The sequence below is a fragment of the Petaurus breviceps genome, unplaced genomic scaffold (assembly GCF_028583685.1).
Source record: "Petaurus breviceps papuanus isolate PSGF00001 unplaced genomic scaffold, PetGlider_PUasm1.0 174, whole genome shotgun sequence".
NCBI classification, from domain to species: domain Eukaryota; kingdom Metazoa; phylum Chordata; class Mammalia; order Diprotodontia; family Petauridae; genus Petaurus; species Petaurus breviceps.
The window spans coordinates 29428611-29451081 of NW_027185761.1; the positions used below are offsets into that span (position 1 = coordinate 29428611).

At 36.6% G+C, this 22471-nt stretch overlaps 1 pseudogene; it reads right to left on the minus strand.

The window, feature by feature from the left end:
• Window positions 1-10857: 10857 nt before the first annotated feature.
• LOC138158415 (ubiquitin domain-containing protein 2 pseudogene) lies at window positions 10858-11549 on the minus strand (annotated as a pseudogene).
• Window positions 11550-22471: the final 10922 nt, after the last annotated feature.

Here is a 22471-nt window from a genome sequence, read left to right on the forward strand (position 1 = left end):
AAACAAATCTCTTGTTTCACTCTTCCTTTTGTAATTTATTATGGTCAAATAACATTCCATTATATTAATTTAACATAATTTGTTCAGATTTCCCCCCAAATGAAAGGCACTACCTTAATTTTCCAATTCTTTGACACTATAATAAAATTTCTACATTTTTTTTTTGTAGATAGATCCTTATTCTGTTTCTTTGTTTTTTGGGGGGGCACTATAAGCCTTGTTGTGGTATTTCTAGGCCTGAGGTCATGAAAAGGTTAGTACTTTGGGGGCATATTTCCAAACTGCTTTAGAGAATCATTGAAACAATTCACAACTTTACCAACTATGTACATGTTTTCCCAAAGTCCCTCAAAAAAAGGGATTATTTCTCTTTGTTATCAACTTTTCTAATCACATGGGTTTAATATAGAAACTCATCATTGTTTTAGTTTACACTTTTTCTAATCATTAATTAATGTGTCAAAACATTTTTTCATGTGGCTGTTGATATCAGGATTTGAGTATTTGACTATTTATTTACAGGTAACAACAAATGACTCTAGTAAATAGCTTTAGATCAATTTGTTATACTTACTGATTTCAGAACACAGTACACATGTTCCTGTTTCCATCCCTATGTTAAAAATTGTTCCCTACACATATAGGATGGTCCTCCTATACCTAATCACCAAACTTGCATAGGCAATACACTGTATAGAATAGGCATTTATACATTTATTAAATTGAATTAATATAATGTTATTTTTTAAAGTACACTTATCTCCAAATTATAAAATCATGGCTGAAATCCTGGCACTTACTAGGTATACATCCTTTGGTAAATCATTTAATCTTGAAGGGTTCATCTGAAAATTATCTCCATGAATGCTTGCACCATTAAGGAAGTGTGAATTGAATTGGTCTAGTTTCTCTCAGTATTTATTCCTAGTAGCCTCAACTAGAAGCTCCCACCACCACTAGCTTTAATAACTCTTTATATTCCTCTTCTGTACTTTATTTTTAATTCCTGCTGCATATACATCCTTTGTGTATATACCATAGTATTCTATTTTATCTATAGCTATCTATGTTGTCATAAACTTTTTGAGGTCTCTGTTACCCTCTGTGCCTAATACAGACGTACATAGAAGGAACTTAATAAACATTTGTTAAATGGAAATTCTTTCTGTTATCTATTTGTCCTTTTAATATCTCTCATATGTGGGGTTTTTATATTTCACTTATTTTCTAAACCCAGTTTCTAGATGAAATTAAATAATGTAGAAAACTATGGGTGCTTCAGAAATGATGCCTTTTTACTTTAAAGCATAAGTAGTTTTTTTTTTACTTTTTATCCAAACTAATTAATTCGGGCTTTTCTGTCATTATTGTTTTAAAGTTTAATTGAATTAGAATCCATTTTCTTGTTTATCACTCTGCTGTCAAAAAAATGGACAGTTTCCCCATAGATTTTTCTAGCTCTATTTTTTTTATTCTTAATTTGACAACCATAAAAATCATGATTATTTAAACATAAATAAAAATTTTAATAAACACAAACATTTCAATATATCAAGAAGAATGAGTCATTTGAAACCAACAAATTATTATTTAAGTGTCACCTATACACAAGGTACCAGCCTAAGTGCTAGGGACCCCATGAAGAAACCAAAAATTATTGCCTGTTCTCAAGAAGCTCACATTCTGTAGATCAATTTGGACATTATTTAGAAAGTTAGAGCAAAAACAATACTCCTTCACCAATATACTTAGACCATTCATTTAATCATCTACTTCTCTTCAGAAGGTGTCTAAACCAATCTATTCTCACCAAATAGGTCCATAGAAGGACAGATATAGAGCTTGAAGGAATCTTTTTTTTAAGTAGTCTGACTCCATTTTACCGAAGGGAAAATGCAACTAAAACTTTCTTGTCCAAATTTAAGCAAGAGATAAATGGTGGGGCTTGGCATTGAATGTCAGATCTTTGTCTCTAAATAAAGCATTCTTTCCACTGAGCAATTCTGTCTCTTCCTGGTTCTATTCTACTCTAACTCAAGAGCAACTGATGGGGGTGAAAGGAGAGGGGAACTGGGACTGCCACAGGAAATTTCTCAAGTGGATAATCTATCCACAAATAAGTGGGAATACACCAAATTTACCAAAAGCAGGGTGGTTCAGGAGAGGAACATGAGTTAAATAAGTAAAGAACAATCTCCTCTCATTTAACCCCAATAAAAGTTAGTAGATATTGGAGATATGAACATGCTATTGTTTAACGGAGACTTCTTAGTTCAGAGGTGATTACCTGAACAATTCAGCCCTCATCCAACCAACTCCCACGTCCACCCCTTCACATTTCTATCTCAGTCTTCCCTCTGTGCTTCAGTACTAGAGACATTCCTTTTCCATTAAGGCAGAGACTTCTGTCTATATGAATTACGTGATTTCTCCTGCACTTTGAGATTGATCTCTCTGCTCTGACAGTATGGTGTAGGGCTATTGTTGATGCCTGAATAGCACTTCTCCTTAAAGAGCCCATGCTGATTCTCTGCATGAACTCTCTGACTCAAAGCACTTTATTATTGATTGGTTTGTACTATCCAGAGGTTCAGGTGGAGAGTGTTTTATAGCCCATGGTAAAAAACACATGAAATGTTTGTATGCTGACACAAAAATAAGGAAACAGATCAACTCTGACTCATTCCAAAAGCCATAATGCTGTGTGTGCTTTTTCTTTTTCTTTTGAAAAAAGACTCACTGCATTAACTTTTTCCCTCTACCTTATGTGTCTCATTTTAATCGTCATCCTAAGAAAATTTTGCATTTTTTTGAAAGACATGGTTTCATCTGTTTGGTGAAAATTGTCACTCTTTTGCTCAGAAAATTTTGGTGTCTCTCTATTGGTTGGTGAATAAAATCCAAATTTTTTTTCCTTGCTTTTAAATGTCTTCCAAACCTGGTACTTGCCTTTTTTTTTTACTTCATCATATATTTCTCCCCTCTACACATTCTGCATAGTAATCAAACTATGCTATTTTAACTCATCCTCTTGGGACACTCTACAACCTCACTCCTACTGTTGCATTGGCTTCCCAGGGGACAGTTTAGGACTCTTCCCCTACAGCTAACCTTAAAGTATTTGGATTTTTCTAATTCTGTCACTCATCTGGTTTTTTCACCATTGATTATCAAGTGATTTACATCTCCTCAATATCAAGCCAGTTGATGTCACCCAAAATACACTCAGGGATATTACTAAGAAAGTTTTTTTTTTCTGTGTAAATCAAGGAATACACCACTGTCTTCTGAGGAGAGTGGATTCAGGTTTTAAATGGTTGGTACAAATCTTTCCTTCAACCTACGGTCACAACCTATCCTTGTAAATACAAGATTCATAGGGAGAATTAGAAAATGTCACCAACAGAGAAACCCATAACCTTTCAATCACTCTCTAAGCATTTTCTTTGAACACTTACAAAGTCACAGCAGTTGTCTTTGTGCCTTCCCAGGCCTCTTCCCCACCCCCACTCTGACTTTCCAACTACACACTACCATCTGAATCTTTGGGTAAACACTGATTGGTTGTTGTCCTTAGTTTTTAAAAAGAATCAAAATAACATCACTATGTTATTGTCAAGTTCCAGTGTGTAAGACCATGGCTGATCAGACTAACATAAGCTTGGGATGCTCTACCACAGGCAGGGTACAAATACTCCATGTGAATATTTGGGGTGAAATCTTTAAATTTGTGCATCTCATATTTATTTTGAGCTACTTCAATTCTACTTTACTCATAGAGTGCAGCACCTTACTTGATGGGGACACATCATGCTGGGTTATTCTGTCCCAGTGTCTTCCATGTCAGGCAATCAATTCTAAAGTTCCTCAGAGAGACCTTGAGAATGTCTTTTCATTGCTTCTTCTGACCACCATCTGAGAGCTTGTCTTGTGTGAGTTCTCTATAAAGTAGTCTTTTAGGCAAGCCTACTTTTGTCATTTGAACAATGTGGCCAGTCTATTGGAGTTGCTCCCTGAAGTAGAGTTTGAATGATTGGCAGTTTCATTTGAGAAAGAACCTCAGTGTCCAGGACCTTATCCTGCCTGGTAATCTTCAAAATCTTCCTAAGACAATTCAAATGGCAGTTATTCAGTTTCCTGGCAGGGCACTGGTATACTGTCCAGGTTTCATGGGCATACAACAATGTAGTCAGCACAATGGCTCTGTAGACCTTCAGTCTGGTAGTCAGTCTAATGCCTCTTCTTTCCCCAACTTTCCTTTGGAGCTTCTCAAACATTGTGCTAGTTCTGACAATGTGTGTATCAACCTCATTTTCAATGTGTACTTCCTTGGAAAGTGTACTGCCAAGGTAGGTGAACTTACCCACAGTATTCAAAACTTCATTTTCTGTAACTGATATTTCTACATATAGATTGTGTGGTGCTGACTCTAGTGGAGGACCTGTGTTTTCTCATTGTTAATTATTAGTTTTGTCCACTCCATTGGTGACTGGGAAAGTATATTTTTACCTATCTTAAAGTCCAGTAGGACAACTCTATCCCTAGACTGAACCCTTATTGACAGTAATAACCTATCAGAACTAATTCTTTGATGTTTAACACTACCAACTCTAATTTTCTCCCCATTCCAATGATTCCTAATCCCTGTTTATTTTTCAAACCACTTTCTCCCTCCCTCACTGCCCACTTCTTTATTCCCAACTCTCTCAACCAACTTGGCCAAAGGCCCACTCTATAACTATACACCTCTTTTCTGTTTGCCTTTAGAATGCCTCGTTCACAGGTAACACAATAGACTTCATGTTAAAGTGTTTCTTTTCTCACCTGCTCCATTTTTTTTTCACTCACTAAGCCTGGCTCCCTCTTGATGATGCAGGTTCCCCGATTGTTCTTTTCATTATTAGTTCAACTTTCAATCTTAACATCAATCCTGACTTCCACACTCTTCTTAATATTTTCATTCAGTAATACTCTTCCTTTTAGCTTTATTCCATTCGAATTTATTACAAATCAAGACTTCAATGCCAAAGTTCTATTGAGATGCACAACATTCTCCTTCCTAGTTTAATGAGCTTAGTATGTGGATCACAGACTTTCTCTTTTCTCCTAACTCTGCCCTTACACTAGGGGACTTAAGCATACATTAACACTTTCTTGAGTGTTATTACATTTTAATGATTGTTAACTCTACCCTTCTCATTCTTCCATGTCATCAACACTATACACAAAGATGTTTATATCCCTTATCTTCTCATAACCCACAAATATGTGACTTCCATGTTCATGAGTTATGTCTTTTCATTATCTGATCATAATCCATTATCTTTCCACATTCCCCTTGGCTTTGCAGCTCCAAAGCCTATTCTTCCTCCTTAGACAAGAATTCTAATCACCTATACCTCAGTTCTTTCCAGGTCATCACCCCTGCACTAATTACAATTCTCATACCTCATCTTGATAACTTGGTGAAGCAGTTCAATTCTACACTGCCCTCTTATGTAGGGCTTCTTGCCGCAGAGTGCTTAGAGCTTGATTAGACATAGAAGAAACAAAGGTTGTCCACTGTACCCTGAGACTTTGTCAATAGTCTTGCCTTTTGTTTTGCCCTGGACTTTGATAACTCTAGAGGAGAGGGTGAGGCCAATGAATGTTCCACTCTGTCTCACTTAAATCTAATTTATTGCATTAATCAAAAGCCATCACCCATACCATTTTACCATTTTTACATACCTCAACGTCTTATGACAATAAGCAAGTGAGGAAACAACAGGTGTAGAAATAGTGGTAGCTGTATCACAACCCTGAATGCAAGTGGCCCAGGCTACAAGGTTGTTTTCTCACTGGACCAAAGCAGCAGTGGGATTCAATAACCCCCTGGGTGTAGAAGCATCCTTTTTTTAAAAGACTGCACTGCTCACCTCCTAGCATGAGGAAGAAGCAAGAAAAGATACACTAAAATTGTCTGCTTCATCTAACCTAACCAAGGCCTGTTTATCATGGCAGATTGGATGCTAGCATGTGCTCAAAACAAAAAAAAATGTGCAAAAACTATTGCGAAGATGATTCCATTAACCTTTGGTACATAGAAGGTGCACACAGTTATGGACAACCTTAAAGTGTTTGTTTAAGTAGTTTCAGTAGACATAAAAGATGAAGAACTTTTATTGTGAGTGAACTCAGCAGTTATTACATCCAAATAATAGCCCTGAGTGAAACAATATTGGCTAATAGAAGCAAATTCACTGAAGTTGGAGTTGGATACACATTTTCTGGAAAGGGAGCTGTGAAGAGGGGCACTATCAAGCTTGTGCAGGGTTTGTAATCAAAATTAATATAGTTAACAAGCTTGCATGCCTCTCAAAAGGTCTAAATGGAAGATTTATAATAATGTGCTTTCCACTTTCAGGAAATGCCACATCACTATTATCAGTGTGTATGCTCTCACCATGACAGACCCTGATGAGTTTAAAAAAAAAAATCATGAAGGCCTAGAGAATCTGATCATCAGTGTTCCAAAAGAGGACATGCTTGTAATTTGGGGTGATTTTAATGCCAGAGTAGACACAGAGTATGTGACATGGCAGGGAATCTTTGGGAGTAATAGAGTAACAGAAGTGGTCACTTACTACTGAGGACTTGTGTGTCTCGTGTCTTTCTCTTCACCATCACTCTTTCATTTACCCAAAAGCAATAAAACTCCCTCACAGAAAACACTGGTACTTAATAGACTATGCCATTATAAGGAAAAAGACAGCATATGAGAGTTATGCTAGATTTATCTCATGGCAAATGGGAAAAGCTGACCCAACACACAGTTGGCAACAGTAAAACTAAAAAGTAATGGACGACTTTCAGAGATTTGGTGTACAGTACCATATTTACTCATCTGGAGCAGAAAACTCACAAAAATGAAGAGTGGTTTGATGACAATGATGTGGAAATTCTAAAGTTACTGAGTGAAAAACCGAGAACTCCATGGGCTTTACCAGAGAATAGTTGATCCATCTCTAAGAAGGCAACATTTAACTACATCAAAAATAAAGTGTAAGTAAAGCTGAGAGATGCACAATACTCAGACTCAGTAAGGAGGCAAATTAAATTTAGTTTCATGTAGACAGTAACTATCCCATGTGCTTTTACAATGCCCTAAAGGCTATTTGTGTTACAAAGACCTATGATGCATCTCAATTACTTAGCACTAATAGAGCCACACTGTGCAGTGACAAGGATATGATACAGAGTGAGGGCTGAGTGAACACTTTCATAATGTTCTCAACAGAGCATCAACCAATGATAAAGTCATTGGCCATATACCTCATGTTGAAGTAAGTCCCCTTTAGTTGAATTTCCAGCTGAAGAAAAGGTTTTGAATGCCATTGAGCTCCTCCTGTGGTGAAACACCTGGTGCTGATTCTATTCTAACTGATATTTACAAGAGAGGTGGTCCACTGCTCATACAAAAGCTGACTGAAATCTTCCAGCTTATGTAGAAAGAAGAGGTTATCCTCCAGGAGTGCAAGGATGCCTCCATTTTCCAATCTCTATAAAGGAAAAGGAAATAAGTTGTCCTGTGACAATGACAATGGGGACTCTTTCTTAGATATTGCTCTTCCCAGATTCTTCCTTAATAGGTGGATTCTTCACCTGGAAGATGATCATCTACTCAAAAGATAGTATAGCTTCAGAAAGGGCTTAAAAATAGATAACTTGGTGTTGCTGCCTGACAACTTCAGATGAAATGCCAAAAGCAGAAGTTTATATACAATCTTTGGTGAACTGACCAAGACATCTGATACTGTCAATCATGGAGGCTTGTGGAAAATTATGGCAAAATTTGTTTACCCAGAAAAGCTCATCATTATTGTATACCAGTTCTATGACAGCATGCTTGCATGGGTTCTAGAACATGGACTATTTTCTCACATTTTCCCAGTCATCTATGGAATGAAGCCTTGCTTCACTGACTTGTGCTTGCTCCAGTGTTTTTGAGCATGATGTTTTCAACAATGATGTAGGATGTCTTCAACAAGGATGGAAAGAGCATCAATGCCACCTGCTGAACTAATGGTAATTATTTAACTTGAAAAGACTACAAGTCAAAGCCAAAGTGGAGGGAGAGCTGATGGACAACTTTTTGTTTCCAAATGATTGTGCTTTCAATGCATCTTCTAAGACTGTGATGCAAGGACTAGTTTTTTTTTCATGATTTTTGTATACCCAGAATTGTTTAAGTGCCTGACACAGAGTAGACACTTAATGCTTTTTGTATTGGTTTGACATTGAATCCCATATGAATGGGAAATGGAAAAATACTAGTCATTAACCATGCTCCCTTAGGTTCACTCTTTTTGCCTACTTGTTAACTTCTACTTATTTGCCAGAATAAAGGTATAGCTGATAAGTAACTAGCTATTCCTCAATAGGGCTAACTATAGACCTTGGTTTTCCAATTCATCTGTTTTGGATTATGGTGTAAAATTTGTTAATTGTCTCTGCAGGGGAGCCTTGAAACTCAATTGTTCCTGGGGTAAATGATTACTTCTCTGACCATTTTTAATAGTAGTGTGTGGCATGATGCACACCAGCACGTGCCTAACAAAGTTTCCTTATCCTAGTGTTTTACAGCAAATTGCCACATCATTTCTTATAGCACAACAACATTGTTTCAATTACCTACTACTACTTGTTCAGCCATTCCCCAATTAATGGGTATCCCCTCAATTTCCACTTCTTAGTCACCAAAAAAAAGAGCTGCTGTAAATAGTTTTGTAGGATAAGTTCTTTTTCCTTTCATTTTTTTTTAACAATCTGTTTGAGAAACAAACCTTGTAGTGGCATTGCTAGATCAAAGGGAATGTGCAATTTCATAGCCCTTTGGTTGTAGTTTCAAATTGCTCTACAGAATGGTTGGATCAGTTCACAGCTCCACCAACAGTGCACTAGTGTCCAAGATTTCCCACATTCCCTTCAACATTTATCATTTTCCTTTTCCTTCATATTAGCCAATCTGATGGGTGTGAGGTGGTATCTCATAGCTGTCTTAATTTGAATTTCTTCAAATGATAGTGGTTTAAAGAATATTTTTTTTCATAAACTATAGAGAGCTTTGATTCCTTTGATGTTGGACCTGTTCTGTCTCCTTTGCTGGTTCTTTAGATCATACTGGCAATCTGTGGGTGTCCCACAAAGTTCTGCCCTAAGTCAAACTATTCTATTTTACTTGGTGATCTCAACTCCCATAGAACTAGCTATCATCTTTATGCAAATTATTCTGAGATACTTCTTTTCATTCCTGACCTCTCTCTTTACCTTCAGTATGAACTGGAAGTAGAGGTATCACAGAAATCTTAAACTCAATATGTTCCATAATGAACTCATTATATCCCCCCCCCAGGATCCTCTTTTCTACTTAACTTCATTTTTACTGTGTAGGGTACCACCATCTCACAAGTCACATAGGTTGGTCACGTAGTTATCCTGGACTCTTCATTCTCTGTTTCTGTCTTTTTCTCTCTGTCTCTCTCTCACACACACATTCAATCAGCTGTCATTTTGTCATTTCTACATTCATAATATCTCTCATACATTGCATCTTCTATCTACTGCCACTGCCAACAAGCTGGTGCAGCTTTCATTATCTCATGCTAATACTATTGCATTAGCCTGTTGAATGGTCTCCCTACCTCAAGTCTCTACCAACCTCAGACCTTCTCCCAATCAGATATCAAACTGATCATTCTAAAGTCCAAGTCTAACAACTTGTGACACAGTACCCCTCCATTTAATAAACCCCAAATGACTCTCTATGGTATTTAGCACAAACTATAAAATTATTTGAGATTTAAATATCTTCATACCCTCGATTCATCTTTCATTTTTAATCTTTTTACAACTTATACCTCTCTGCATACTCTGATTCAGTGATTAGACTTGCATCCTTGCTGTTCCTATCATTGAACACTGTATCTCTCTACTCTGGTCATTTTTTTGTTGGCTATTTCCTATAGCTGGAATTCTCTCCCTCCTCCTTTCTCCCTCCTAACTTCACTAGATTCCTTCCAGTCTCACCTAAAGTGACCATCTATGAAAAAGGTTTAATCCTCCTTTATCTTAATGACTTCCTATTGGGATTATTTCTAATTTAGCCTATATATGTCATGTCTGTGTATCATCTTTGTTTCCAAGCCTTTCCCTTATTAAACTTTTTATAAGAGATTTTACTGATTTATTAATTTATTGCCTAGTGCTCCAAAGTCAGTAACATCATAAGGCTGCCTATCATCAGCTTGATAAAAAGTACCAAAATTGGTTGGTATGTACATAAAAATATCTCAACACACGAAACAAGGGAAAGTGATGCTGAAACACAATGCTAGGGATATTTTCCTCATTTTTCTCCCTTGATGGATGAATTTTGAGTAACAGCAGTTAAAATCAGAAAAGAAACATCACAGATACTGTACTTCTATTGCCATTTTTCAAAGCTATATTTGGAGGTAAATTACGTGATAGGAATTTTTTTTGAAAAACCCTAATTTGGTTTCCTTAAAAAAAAACTGATTCTAAATTCAACAGGTGCTCTTCTTCATTCATTCTGCTTTATTCATTGAAACATATCCATTTATTTTTTTTAATAAATGACTATCTATTGCTGACTCTTGCATTAGAAATGGCAATCACATGCGTCTCAAAGGCTGGCTCTTTGTGTTTTATTTTTTGAGTAGATCTCCATCACAGATGGAATTTTTCTTTGGTCATTCCTAAGAATTCATGGGTAGATAAGGGCAGTAAAAATAAATTTCCTGCCATAAAAGAGAAAAAAAATAGAATAAGAGAAAGCCAGCCAACAAGACCAGTTCAGTTCTCAACTGGCATTGGATTCTGCAAAGGCTGGCTCACAAAAAGCTGTACTATACAGTCCTTTGGGATCTTCAATTCTTCCACTGTCATTTTGTCAGTGAGTGGCCTGCCTGGAAAGAACCAGCACTGACTACTTGGTTCCACCCCTTCCACTGCATTCAACCTCCTCTTCATGTGGTACCCTGTGTATGTACTATGAGCCAAAAGTTTGAGATCTTTGCCTGTGGAAAGGCTGAAATGGAGTTGACATTCATATCCAGAATTTGGTGGTGGATCAGGAGTATCCAGAGTCTCTATGTCACTCTTCTCTTCTATCATGCCAAGCAATAGACTGGAAGCTGATTTGTGTTTCCCAGTTCATCATAAAACTCCCTAAAGGCACTATGTGGTAATGTTTAATTTGCACCATCAATGATTGCTTTGCCAGTTCATGATCATTGTTTTAAAATGCATGTGCACCAGCCTTCAGAGCATCCCGAATTTCTTTACAGCCTTCAAAGGTTGGTACCATATACCAAAATTCATTTCTCTTGCTGTGCAGTTGTCCATTTTTCATGGGATAATTGCTTTTCCATTTTGCTTTCTCTTGTTTTCAGAGGCTGATTATGACCTAAAGCAACTCCAGTGCCCTCCAAGTTCTCATCAAGGCTGCCTGGAGAGTGATGCTGAGCTCCCACATACCAGCCCATGGGGTGGCCTCGTCTGTCTGACTGCCTGCCTCCATCTCCTTGGTAGGCACCGCTGCAGCCACCACCGCTGAGCCCTCACTAAACTTTGACTTCTTTGAAAGCAAATACCATATACAAATGTACATGTTTACACCAGTGTGTTCACATATACATGCATATGTATGCAGGTGCATGCACATATTCACATATGTAACTATGCATTCAATTGTTTCCGGTGAGGAACAAGGCACATATTAGTCACTTGATAAGTGCTTAGTGACTCGACTTTGGATTATTAGAAGTTCTTTTTCCATTTAATCAACTTCCCATGAAGTTTGTCTGATATGTAGCCTTCTCCTGGTCTCTAGTGATTGGCTCCTTTCTTGAATATATAGCTTCTCTTCTATCCTGAAGAGATAAACACTTGAAGCTGCCTTTCTTTGATGTGTCCAAGTTGTCCTCTCTGAGCTCCATGCTAGATACATTGATCATTAATGTTCTAGTCTTTCATGTAGCATTGTAAATGATGACTATGACATTCCTTTCAGGCTTACTACCCTCATTCTTTTGATGTTTGGCATAGAGTCTGTGGGGTGGGTGGGTGTCCTGTCTTCTCAAGGTAACCCCAAATCTTGATTACCAGCTACTTCAATTGCCTCTCAGATATATAGGAGGCAAGAAGTAGTCTATCTCCTTTAACTAATCCCAACACATTATTCCTGAGGAATGTTATTTGATTTCTGAAGATGGCTAGAAACACTGATCCTCCCACAATGATTAAGCATTTATTTCCCCCTAATTTATATACCATTGTTTGTGTCATCGGTTCAATAGTATTATCTAGGATTTGTTCAAACATCATCTGCATCTTAACTCATCTATGACTCAATCAAAAAAGTACTTTAACTTGATAAATTCATGATGTTATAAAATATATAGTTAACTTTTTTTTGTGTTGAGAGTTTTCATTTATCTCTCTTTTTTTTTTTTTAAAGCAATTGGGGTTAAGTAACTTGGGTTACACGGCCAGTTATTTCTGGGTGTGGTGTTGAGTGTCTGAGCACAGGATTCGATCTCCAGGTCGTGCCCTACACTGGAACCGGTGCTCTTACTCGCTGAGCCACCTGGCCACCCCAAAGCAATCGGGGTTAAGTAACTTGCTCAAGGTTACACGGCCAGGTGTTTCTGGGTGGGTGCTAAGTGTCTGAGCCCGGGATTCGATCTCCAGGTCTTCTCAACACTGGAGCCGGTGCTCTTACTTGCTGTGCTACCTGGCCGCCCCACATTTATCTCTTTTGCACTACTCTGAAGCCCCCAGATGAACTCTCCTCTTTTTCCTCCATTTTTACATCATATTTTATACTTACTCTATGTAACCTTTCTGTTATCTTTGTTCACTGAATTCTTTCACGTCTAGAAAAGTCCATCTCATCTGAGTCCTCTTTTATGAAACCTGTACTTGATACCCTTTGCAATATTGATATTCTTATTCAGATTTCACATAACACTATGGTTTGCAGTTCTCTAATACATTTATTATATAATTATCCACTTATTTATGTTTTGTTTGTCCTTTCTCCTCCTAATAAATTATTGAATTGTCTGCTTGGTAACAAACTAATTTTTAAACTAATATTTATTTAAAAAAACAATGTGCTTGTGTAATATTATCCTCCTAGGTTGTATACTGCTTTAGTCTGAGGCTCTGTTTCATCTAAAATTTATATCCATCAACAGCCCAGAACCGTGCTTTGTATATCATAAGCACCAACAGATGTTAAGTGAATGAATCAATGAAAGACAGCCACAGAACTTTTGTAGAATATCCCAAATAACTACTCATTTGGTTTCTGATTGATCACTAAAAATTCTGAACACCTTAGGTGCTTTATTTTGTTATGATTCCATAAGAAAGTTATGTAGGGCACCTTCATTCTTTTTAGTGTAGAAAGTCTTGGTTTGATCTTTGTAAAGCCAGCTTTGGGAAGTCAGAAGTAGCCATTAGGGAAATGAAAATCAGCTCAGAAAAAAAGATAGATGCTTTGAAGTATTTTCTCTTTAAAAAAGGATTCTATAAACACCAACATCATAGAGATCTTTACCCTGTTTTAATCCCAGTTCTGCCTCTGTCTAATACATTTTTTAAGTCCTACAGAAGTCCTGTTAGCCATCTATGCCTCAGTTTCTTCAAATGTGTAAAAATGGGAAGGTTTGAGTAAATGATTTCTAAGATAACATTCTCAATCTCCAATTCAATGATCTGGGATTCTATCACTGTTATTTAATAAAGCCAGAGCAATGATGGAACACTTTGTCCATTAGGCTATTTAAGCACTAGAGCTTTGCAGTTTAAGCAACAGCAAGTTGGACTGGAAAAAAACTAGCTAAGAACTCTGTTGCCCTTAGCAACACCAATACAGTATAGATCAAACAAATAATTGTTTCTCTTCTGAGCTGAAAATCCTTCAGCAAAAAGAAATACTCAGATATATAAATATTATTAAAAATGAGCATACATAAAGTTGCAAACTCGATTATATCATTATCCCATATACTGAAAGATTCTAGAGATCATCTCATCTAACCGTCTCATTTTATATTTAATAACAAGAAAAAAATAGCCCATAGTTGGTAGACACTGTATCACAATCAACATTTTGCTAATGAGAAATTCCTTTTGTCATATTTCTATACTTAGTCCCATCCAAGGACCTTGCGTGAGATTAAAACTTTTTGCCCCATCAATATATGTACTATATTACTTTCAGAATAGCAGTCTCATACATCGAGATAAGAATATCAAGTCCTATGTATCAAAATTAAACTGTTAAATCTAGTCTCTCCTGGTATGACCATATATACAATGGGACCCTCCAACAAGCCAACTGCAGTCACTCCCCTACTACTGCCCTAATTGAATTAGTTAAAGGAAATTTACAGTTTTACCCCCAGTAAAGAGTACTGGACTTGTTTTCAGAAAATAAGTTAAAAAGAATGGTGACTGATACAATGTAAAATACAAGATATTTTTCAAGAAGATTAGAGATATCAAGGGGAATTTTCATGCAAAAATGAACAAAATAAAAAGGTAGAGATTCAATAAAAGCAGAAGAGAATAAGAAGATGTGGCAAGAAAACACAAGGGAACTATGCAAAAATAGATCTTAATATCACCAGTGGTGTGCTTGCTGATCTAAAGACAGACATTCTGAAGAATACAGTCAAATGGGCTTTGGAAAACATTGCTAACAGTAAGATCGAGCAAGTATTGGAATGCCAGTAGAATGATTTAAAACATTACAAGATGATGCTGTTAAAGTGTCAGCAAATATACCAACAAATTTAGAAAACTCAACCTTGACCACTGGATTGAAAAAGATAAATTTATGCCCAATCCTAAAGAAGTTCAGTACCATGGAGTATTTAAGTTTCCAACAATTTCACTAATTTCATACCTCAGCAAGGTTATACTTAATATTCTGAAATCTAGGCTTCAGCAATATGGGAACTGAGAATTATCAGAAGAGCAGGTTGGCTTTGGGAGAGGCAGAGGAACTAGAGACCAAATTGCCAAATTCCCTGGCGTACAAAGAAAGAAAGGGAGTTATAGAAAACATATACTTCTGCTTCATTAACTGCACTAAAGTCTTTGATCATGAGAATCAAAAGAAAACATGGCAATTTTTCAAAGACATGAGAGTTCCATATCATCTTATTTATTCCTGAGGAACCTGTATATGGACCAAGAAGCAACAGTTAGAATTGAATATGGTTTAATATTGGTTTAATTGGTTTAATATTGGAAAAGTACTATGACAATGCTGTATATTGTCCCTTAAAAAATTAACATATGGGGGCGGCCAGGTAGCACAGCATAAGAGCACCGGCTCCAGTGTTGAGAAGACCTGGAGATTGAATCCCGGGCTCAGACACTTAGAACCCACCCAGAAACACCTGGCCATGTAACCTTGAGCAAGTTACTTAACCCCAATTGCTCAGGGGCGGCCAGGTGGCTCAGCGAGTAAGAGCACCGGCTCCAGTGTTGGGATGACCTGGAGATCGAATCCCGGGCTCAGACACTCAGCACCACACCCAGAAATAACTGGCCTTGTAACCTTGAGCAAGTTGCTTAACCCCAATTGCTTTAAAAAAAAAAATTAACATATGGAGAGTGCATCATGCAAAATGAAAGGCTGGATGAATGGAAGTCTGAAATAAGGAGAAATCTCAACAATCTCAGATATGCAGATGATAACATTCTGATGGCAGAAAGTACAAAGAAGCCTCTTGAGTGTGAAAGAGAGAGTACAAATTCTGCCTTGAAGTTTAACATTCCTCAAACTGAAATCTTGTCAATTGGTACCATTATTTCCTGGCAAATAGAGGGAGAAAAATTGGAAGCAGTGTCAAATTTTCCATTCCTGGGCTCAAAGATTACTGAAGATGGCAACTGCAGCAGTGAAATTAAAAGATGCTTGCTCCCTTAGAAGAAAGCTATTCTAAGTCTAGACAACATAATAAAAAGCAGAGACATTATCTTGCTGACAAAGGTTCGTATATTCAAAGTTATGATTTTTCTAGTAGTAATGTATGGCTGTTAGATTTGGATTTTGAGGAAATCTGAGCACCACAGAATCAATGAATTTGAATTGTGGTGGTGGAAAAGGCTTTTTAGAGTACCTTGGACAGAAAGGAGATCAAATAAATAAACACTTAAAGAGATTAATTCAGGCTGCTCACTGGACGGTTAAGCAATGAATCTGAAGCTTAAATAGTTTGACTACATAATGGCAAGATGGGACTCATTGAAAAAGATTTGATGTTGGGAAAGATTGGAGGCAAAAGGAAAAGGGAACAGCAAAGGATGAGATAGATAGTCTCATGGAAACAATAAGCATGAAATTGGGCAGAGTCTGAGAAATGTTGGAGAATAGAAGGGCCTGGTCTACTAAGTATGGTCTATGAAACGTTGAACAAGAATGAATGAGTGAAAAACAATGACAGCTAGCTAGTTAGCTAAAGAAGAGAAGTATTTATATTATAACTAACATTGTTAGTCAGGCTGATGTTGAGTTCTGGAGAATGCAAATATAAAAAAAAGTAATTCCCACCCTATTGGAGATTACATTCTAATGAGGGAGGGAGAAAACTTGTAAAAGGGAACTACTTAGGAGAAGTTTGAACATCAACTCTTTCTGTGTAGATAAACTACTTGTATAACATTGGGGAAATTACATAATCTCTCTAGGCCTCAAATTCCTTCTCTGTAAAATGATGGGAATGGAACTGATGACTTTTGTGGCTCCTTTTAATATTAAATCTAATTATTCAAAACAATCCAGGGTATTTCATTGAGTATTGATGCTACATTAGTGAGTTGACAATTATAACAAAGATAATCATGAGAATAAAATCAATAGAAGCATTTGATGTAGGCAGGAAAAAGGTTAACAGCCTCTGCTCTTCCTTTTCTCCCAACACAAGAGGCTTATTTTGTTGGATGTCACCCAATAATTGTGGTAGTAAAAACCAGGCCAAACTTCTGACACCATACCCACACACTTACAGGCTACAAATAATTACTAATTTTTCAAATATTACACAGTCTTCAAGATCCTATATTGTTCCAGGTTCCCTTTTTTTAAAACTGAATATATTATCATTCTGTTCCATTGCTATCCATGACAACACTCTTATCTCTCCCTTGAGAGCAGGGAAATGAAACATACATTATGATGGCTTTGAAGATAACTTCAAATCAAAAGTAAATACTCCTAAAGATCAGCACAACCAATATTCAAGGAGGGGTATGAATTTCAGGGATGTATGATTATTTTATATTGGAATGGATTTCATCTTTTAAAACTTCTACCAAGAAAAAAAAAAAACTAAACCAATTCTTTGTAACAAAGAAACAAACAAAAACACAAAAACTTCCCAGAGCAAGCAGAGTTTTAACTGTGGGAGTCAGAAGGCCTGAATTTCAGCTCTGGTTCACATACTTGACCTTGACCTTGAACAAGTGACAGTCCTTTTTATGAAATAGGAGGTTCTCAGCTCTAGGTCTAAAATGTCATGTTTCTCTAATAATTACAAGCATGTTATCTAAGGAAATCCTGTGATCTCTTACCTGATAGCTGTAGAACTCTGGGGGTAGGGGGGGCAACCATATCTTTTCCCAGAATCTCATTTTTTTCATTAATATAATACAGAAAACAGCAGTGCATATTAGCAGTGTTCTTGTTAAGTTCCAGTGAGATAAGGTATATAATGTGCTTTACATACTTTAACATACTGTACACATTGAGCATCACATTTATCACCCAACTGAATTCATTCTGGAATTCTCTAACTTCTCTGAGGATTCTTATTTTGACTTTTTCTCTTACTTCCCACCATGCCCCCTGGACAAAGTATCTTCCTTGCCTGGCAAGGCTTTCAATATAGCTTACATGTTCAAACAAAGATATACATATATGTATATATTTAAAATATATGTGTTGCATATTTATAATTTAAATATCAAATTGATTTTCCCTTTCTCTTCTATTCCATCTCTTCCTTCCATATTATTTAACCACTTAACCATATGTCACCAATACTTAAAAAGAATCCTCAACCTTTTCTTTACCTCAGTGTCATCTTAGTGTTCTTTTCATTGCTCATCTCCTACGACGTCTAATAGCTTAATGTGCACTCAATTCATCCACTCCTCCAATTTTTACTCCATTTACTCCTCCATGTAAATTACATCCTGATCTCACCATGTTATTTAAATGACTTTCTCAAAGTTTATCAATGACATTTTAATTACTAAATCTGATTGTCTTTTATAAGACTTCATCCTTCCTTCTCTGGTTTCCAAAATTTTTGATGACCACTTCCTTCTAGTTCTTTATTTGAATACATACTTTTTATTTGCAATTAAAATCATTATTCTGAGAAAGGATGTTTAAGCTTCACAGGACAATCTTTACACTCACATTTTTGTGTACATGTGTGTTTGTGGGTGTGTATGTGTGTGAGATAGAGACAGAGAGTTAAGAATTCCTGTGGTATATAGTATTTTATCATTTGAATTTCAAGATCTTGCTCTCTCCTTTCTTCTTCTCTCTGGATGCTCTTTAATCCCTTTTGCTGTTTCATCATCTGTTTCTTTCATGTCTTAAGCATCAATGTCTCCAAAAGGGCCATGTCCCAGTCTTCTCTTTCTGTCTGTCTGTGTCTGTCTCTGTGTCTGCCTCTGTGTCTGTCTCTCTCTGTCTCTCTCTTCTCTGTCTCTCTGTCTCTCTCTGTCTCTGTCTCTCTGTCTCTCTCTGTATCTCTGTCTTTCTCTGTCTCTCTGTTTCTCTCTCTGTCTCTCTGTCTCTCTGTCTCTTTGTCTCTCTCTCTCTGTCTCTCTCTCTCTCTCTCTCTGTCTCTGTCTCTCTCTCTCTCTCTCTTTCTCTCTCTGTCTCTGTCTCTGTCCATGAGATCCTTTTGTGATTTTATCAACTGAGAATTATCATTCTCAGATCACTCTATTCAGCTTCAAACTCTCCCCTGAAGTCCAAGCCCGTGTCTCAAACTACCTACTAGATACCCAAACTGGACAGTGCCTCCAGGATGTCAAATTCACTATGCTTAAAATTGAACTCTTTTTCTTCCCCCACACTAAAAAGTCCAGTTTATTGGCAAGCTTCTTTCCAGTCACCCAGGTTCAAAATCTCATATAGGATTATCATTCTTTGTTGCTTTTCCCTCCTTCTCACTCTATATCCAATTGGTTACCAATTATTGTGGATTTTTGATCTACAAAATCTTTCTCATTTGCCTCTTGTCCCAGTGCATTGCTACCATGCTAATTCATGTCCTTATCATGTCTCACCTGAGCTATTGTAATAGTTTGTTAATGGGTCCCATCTCTTCATTCTTTAGAACATACATCACATGCCTGCCAAAATACTCTTAAGGTATTAATCTTAAATTTTCACTACTCTGCTTCGAAAAAAAATCAATAACTACCTTGTTGCTTATAGGATAAAATACAAAATCCTTCATTTTTCATTTAAAGCTGGCTTCAATTTGGCACCAAGCTACCTCTTCAACTTTTAAAACATTATCATTATTTTGCTTCATAAATGTTACTGTTTCCAAATGCATTGTCTATTCCTATAACCATGCAAGACATTCCCCTACGTGGGTAATTCACATTTTTCTCAGATTTTCAGAATTCTTCTGTTCATTCGTTCATGCCTTCTCCTCTGAAGCCTCCCTGATCTTTTTCTGGTGAAAATATTCTTAGTTTCTTCAGATTCTCTTAAATGACTTTACCTAAGTCTCTCTCTTGCCCTTATGACTTTGAATCTTGCATTGTACTCATCTAAACCCAAGCCATTACTCCTCTCCATTAAGTAATAAGAAAAACAAGAGCATTTATATAGCACTTTAAGTTTTCAAAAGCATTTTTGCAAATATTATCTCATTTGATACTTACAACAACTCTATGAGCTAGAGGCTTTTGCTATAGTCATTTTCTGGATAAGGAAACAGAGGCTTAGGAGCTTAAGTGACTTGCCCAGATTACAAAGCTATTCTGATGTGGGATTTGAACTCAGTTCTTTATGACTTGGAGTCCGTCATTCTACACATTTCATCTTTTATAGAGTAACATGGACCACTGGGAACTTAAATGACTTACCCAGGATCACACATCTGCATTAATAAGAGGAGAGAATTAAACAGCCTAGCTTAGAAACCTACTTTCCAGCCACACACTAAGGCTATAGGTAAGGACTAATCATTTTGTTTTCTTCACTATAAAAATCATATTTATCTATTGTTTATTGTCACTTATTTGTTTATTGTCACTTATCTTCTATTGAATTCACCAATTACCTTTTGGAAATGACCTAAATGCTATATAGAAGCATGGAGCTTCAGGCTCTGAGGACCATTAATTTTCCAGGAGAGATCCTCCTTAAAAAAAAACACAGAGTAAATAAAATTCTCCTAAAAAAAATAGAAAAGATCAAAAGTTGAATGGGTCACAGATATCTCTATAGAGTATTTTCCAGAAAGAATGTGAAGTACTCTATGCTTTTCTTAAGCAGATAACCTAATCTTGTCTATCCACTTAAATGTCAGTAGAGAAAAATAAAGCTTGAGACTGCGTGTATTTTTAACAAATCTTCTGTTTAATAAAGTATAAGCAGTCAGTCTAAAAGCTTTTTTATGGGATCTGAAGTGGAAAATTGGCTTTCTTGTATGTCTTCCTCACTGTAAATTAAGGTCAGGAAATATCCCTGGTGATCATGTTAGGAGTACTACATTGAGATGGGATGGCTTATTTTATAGACCGCAGCCTTTTAACTCCCAGTCAATAGCTCAAATCCAACAGTTTCATCTGGATAAGAAATGCCCCCTTCCCCTGACTTCTTTTTTTTTAAAGCAAAAACAGAGTTTGTGACATTACTATTTTGTGGGCTGAAACTAAAGAAAAGGCATATATATGCTTTTCTTTTTCAGCCAACAATTGTTGTATCTTTCTCCTCCCTTCCTGTTTATGGCATGATTAAAAGAATATCACAAAGACTTCTTGACACAGTGCATAGACCAGTAGTGAGAAGGACCTGGATTTATACTCTGTTTCTGGCACTTGGGGTCATAAAGTCAGAAAGGGACCTCCAAGGCCATCTACTTCAGCTAAGAGGTGCCCTCCAACATCAGTTTCAAGAAGAAACTGGTGCCATGACATGTGAAATGGTTTGAAGATAGTAAAATTCAGGATTTGAACTTGGTTCCTTTGAGTCTACATTCACTTCTATTTCCACTGGGGCACACTCTTTGTCTTCTCTGAAATAAATTACTTAAACTCTCTGATCATCAGGCATATCTCTCATACTGTTCTACTATGTTATAAGGAGGATGGAATTGTGCTTTAAAGGAGAGAGTATATACACACAAGTGTAATCAGAGATTATGTGTATTGGTTGTGGTTGCATCTCTTAAAAATTGTTCTTAAAGTTTTGGGTATTGATGTTATGCCTGGAAAATTGTGTGCTAAAGTTTTATTTGGGATAATGCTCTGCTTCTGAAATGGTTAATTTCTTTGTATTCACATAAACATTCTGGGATCTGTAATTATAAAATGGATTTGTTAGCTATTAGTTTGTGAAGGATGGATAACATTGGTGCATGATTCTAGGCACTGAATCATCACTTTTTCTGCAGAAGTGATATGACACATAGTTTCTATGTTTCTTTTTATCTGAAATGATAACTAAGTCAGCCTCCTTAAAGATGCATAAGATTTCAGATTTAGAGATGTTAGCAATCTCACAGCCCATCTAGTCAAACTACATCATTTTACAGAATCAGAAACTGAGACCCAGATAGTTTATTTCAGTGACTCACTCTAGTAGTAAATGGCAGAGGTGAGATCTGATTGTGGGTCCTTGAGCTCAAGGCTTCCTAATTTGAAATCCAATAGCCTCTTAATCTGCTAAATCTTGCTGCTTCTCAACTTGAGCATAATCTGTACTCATATGAAAAATTGTTCTGGATTTGCATCACTCAGTCATATCTAATAAGGATTATGGGAAACTGACTGACCAATTCTGTCATAGCTTTAGTTGAAGTAGTTTGATTATATCTATAATCATCATCCTCACATCATAGCTAACATTTATAAAGCACTGATCATGTGCAAGGAACTGTTGTAAACCCTATGGGAGATTATATCATTTAATCTTACAACTGAGGGAGGTAAATGCAATTATAACTCCCATTTTAGAAAGGAGGAAATTGAGACAAATATAGTTCAGTGACTTATCCAGGGTCACACAGCTAGTATGTGTATGAAGTTGGATTTTAACTCAGTCATTTCTGACTCCTGGCACTTTATCCCCTATACTTCCTAGTTACTTTTTATCTCATAGTGATAGGGACTGCACCTATGATTT